Source organism: Gastrolobium bilobum, unplaced genomic scaffold (genome assembly GCF_033153095.1).
Source record: "Gastrolobium bilobum isolate Gb01-03AN ecotype WA unplaced genomic scaffold, APGP_CSIRO_Gbil_v1 utg71111, whole genome shotgun sequence".
Taxonomy (NCBI): Eukaryota; Viridiplantae; Streptophyta; class Magnoliopsida; order Fabales; family Fabaceae; genus Gastrolobium; species Gastrolobium bilobum.
Window position 1 is genome coordinate 33,545 of NW_026897723.1, and position 3,897 is coordinate 37,441.

Consider the following 3,897-nt stretch of genomic DNA (forward strand, 5'->3'; position numbering starts at 1 on the left):
GACAATTTCACTGAGATAGTTGATAATTTCAAAGTTCATGGTATTTCGGAAGAAAACATGCGGATGCGGCTTTTTCCATTTTCCTTAGCTGGAAAAGCCAAAGAATGGAGGAGAACATTGCCCCCAAACTCCATCACCAGTTGGGAGCAATTGGCGGAACAATTTGTTACCCGATTTTTCTCCCAAGCAAAACAAGCCCAAGTGAGGGCTGATATAGCTTCCTTTCAAATGTATGATGGAGAAAGTTTGTATGAAGCGTGGGAACGCTTTAAAGAGTTGATACGAATTTGCCCGAATCATGGAGTTTCTGATTGGGGCATCATTCACACGTTTTATCATGGCTTAACCCCACCATTGAAAGCAACTGTTGATGCAGCTGCAGGGGGAGATCTTTTGGATTTTACTTATCCAGAAACCTACCAGTTGTTGGAAAAACTTTCAAAAAAACATATTTCATGGCCTTCCACACGACACAGTGCTCCTAAGAAAGCAGGAGTTCTTGAGCTAAGCTCAGCTGATGCTCTTTCAGCACAAATGGCTTCGCTCCAGAACACTATAAAAAACTGGAAGCCCATGGAACAGAAAAAACCAACTGAGCAACTTCTCTTGACTCAATCAAGTCAGAGTTGCCCCACTTGTGGAGGTCCTCATGAATATGAGGACTGTAACAATCTAGCTGTTGTGTGCTATGCAGGAGGGTATGACAACAACAACAGGAGCAATGACAACTATCAAGGGAACAATAACCGAGGCTGGAGGAATCAAAATAATGCTGGAGGTAGTGGAGGAAACTACCAGAACCGACCCCCGTATCCCAGGCAGAACCAACAAAACTGGGATAAGGGTGAAGGGAAGTCCCAATCCTTTGAGACTTCTGTCAAGGAGTACATGAATCAGAACAGCGCAGCCATGCGAAACCTAGAAACCCAAATTGGTCAGCTGGCTGGAGCACTCAAACAGAGGCAACCAGGGACACTCCCTAGTGACACAGAAAAGCCGTCTCAGGATAACCAGGAGCATTGTAATGCTATAAGCCTACGAGATGGAAAGACTTTACCACCCCCAGATTTAGTGGCACGACCTCGAAAGCGCGAACCAGCAAAACAACCCATAGGAAAGGAAGTTGAAGAAGCCACTGACCCTTCACACCTTGAAGCTCAGACAGGACCAGAAGAGAAGGTCCAGAGCAATGAGTCTGCTGAAATCAAACCGGATGACGCAACACCTGTAGCAGACCTTGGAGCAACAAAAGTCAGTGAACCAGTTTCAGTTCCAACTTATGTTCCCCCATGCAAGAGAAGGAGTGAACCGATTGAGCCTCCTTTTCCACAGAGGTTGAAAAAGCAACACGAGGATAAGCAGTTTAGCCAGTTTCTCGACTTGATGAAACAACTTCACATAAACATTCCTCTAGTAGAAGCTCTGGAGCAAATGCCTTCGTATGCAAAATTTATGAAGGACATTTTGTCAAAAAGAAGAAAGATCGAAGAGTTTGAGACCGTAGCCCTCACTCAACAATCGTGCAAGTACCTGACTAAAATTCCTCCCAAACTAAAGGATCCTGGTATATTCACCATCCCGTGTACAGTTGGGAAGAACTATCTTGGTCGGGCACTTTGTGATCTGGGCTCAAGTGTAAATCTAATGCCAGCTTCCATCTTCAAGCAGCTTGACATAGGAGCAGCAAGACCAACCACAGTCACTCTTCAACTTGCAGACCGATCTATAGCCAAGCCAGAAGGAAAAATTGAGAATGTCCTTGTCCAAGTAGACAAGTTCATTCTACCAGCTGACTTCATCATCTTAGATTTTGAAGCAGATCAAGAAGTTCCAATAATTCTGGGCAGACCATTCCTGGCTACCGGTGATGCTATCATAAATGTCAGAAAGGGTGAACTTTCTATGAGTGTAAACGGAGAAGAAGTGAAGTTTAATGTCATGAAAGCAATAAAGTTTGATGAAGATAACACTGAGGAATGCTCTAGCATTTCGATCCTTGACTCGGTCATAAGAGAAGAACAGCAGGAGCATTTGCAGCCAGAGATAGGCATGAAGGACTTTGAAGAGCTGGAAGAATACCTTGCATCCATCAGTTTCCACCAACCCCAGGGAAGGAAAGAAAGGGTCTTTGAATCCTTAAACCGATCAGAGCAGGAGCAAAGACCGAAATTGCCTTCAGTAGAGCAACCACCTACCTTGGAGTTAAAACCCTTACCTGAACACCTGAAATACACTTATTTGGGTAAAGACAACACTCTCCCTGTGATTATTTCTTCTTTGCTAACCCATGAACAGGAACTTCAACTCACACAAAAGCTCAAAGATTACAAAGGAGCAATCGGCTGGACCATGGCTGACATAAAAGGAATTAGCCCAACAATTTGCATGCACAAGATTTTGCTCCAAGACCCTGACAGCTCATCTGTGGAGCATCAAAGGAGGCTGAATCCCAATATGAAGGAGGTGGTAAGAAAAGAAATCATCAAATGGCTTGATGCAGGTATAATCTATCCCATCTCAGATAGTAAATGGGTTGCTCCTGTGCAATGCGTTCCAAAAAAGGGTGGCATTACTGTAGTTAAAAATGACAAACAAGAGTTAATAGCCACCAAAAAAATAACTGGGTGGAGGATTTGTCAAGACTACAGGAAATTAAATAATGCTACCCGAAAGGATCATTTCCCCCTTCCTTTTATTGACCAAATGCTGGATCATCTAGCTGGGAAAGAATTCTTTTGTTTCTTAGATGGGTATTCGGGATACAACCAAATCCCGGTTGCTCCTGAAGACCAACACAAAACCACTTTTACGTGCCCCTTTGGGACGTTTGCATTCAGAAGAATGCCTTTTGGGCTATGTAATGCCCCTGCAACTTTTCAAAGATGCATGTTTGCTTTGTTTACTGATTTGGTAGGAGAAGCAGTAGAAATTTTCATGGATGATTTTTCTGTCATTGGTTGCTCTTTTCCTACTTGCCTTAATAACCTTGAACAGGTATTGAAAAGATGTGTCAAGAGCAATTTAGTGCTGAATTGGGAAAAATGCCACTTCATGGTAAGAGAAGGCATTGTGCTAGGACACAAAATCTCAAGCAAGGGCCTCGAGGTGGACAAGGCTAAGGTGGAAGCAATTGAGAAGCTACCTCCCCCTACCACAGTAAAAGGGATCAGAAGCTTCTTGGGACATGCTGGGTTCTACAGACGTTTCATTAAAGACTTCTCCAAAATCGCCAAACCACTTTGTGAACTTCTGGAGCAAGACAGGAAGTTCAATTTTGATGAAAAATGTTTGACAGCCTTCCTGGAGCTCAAGTCGAGGCTGGTGTCCGCACCCATCATTCAAAGCCCAGATTGGAGTCTTCCTTTTGAACTAATGTGTGACGCCAGCGATTTCGGCTTGGGAGCAGTTCTTGGGCAGCGAAAAGACAAAGTCTTCAGAACTGTTTACTACGCTAGTAGAACTCTTACTCCGGCACAAGCCAACTACACAGTGACGGAGAAGGAGATGCTGGCAGTTGTATTTGCATGTGACAAGTTTCGTTCATATCTAATATGCTCCAAAGTCACAGTATTCACTGATCATTCAGCAATCAAGCAACTCTTTGCTAAGAAGGATGCCAAGCCAAGACTAATTAGATGGGTACTGTTGCTCCAAGAATTTGACCTTGAGATCAAGGACCGGAGAGGAAGTGATAACAAGGTGGCTGACCACCTATCTCGATTAGAGAGGGCAAGCCCACAAGAAGGAGATCATATCAAGGAGACATTCCCTGATGATACCACTTGAATCACCAAGGGAGAAAGAGGTTCCATCATGAAGCTAAGCAGTATTTCTGGGACGACCCTTTGCTCTACAAAAGGTGTTCTGACCAATTACTTCGAAGGTGTATCCCTGAAG

At 43.9% G+C, this 3,897-nt stretch overlaps 1 non-coding gene across 1 annotated transcript; it reads right to left on the minus strand.

The window, feature by feature from the left end:
• Window positions 1-200: 200 nt before the first annotated feature.
• On the minus strand, window positions 201-305 carry LOC133309616 (small nucleolar RNA R71). The gene has a single exon (XR_009751353.1). It is a non-coding gene; the product is annotated as a small nucleolar RNA R71 (small nucleolar RNA).
• Window positions 306-3,897: the final 3,592 nt, after the last annotated feature.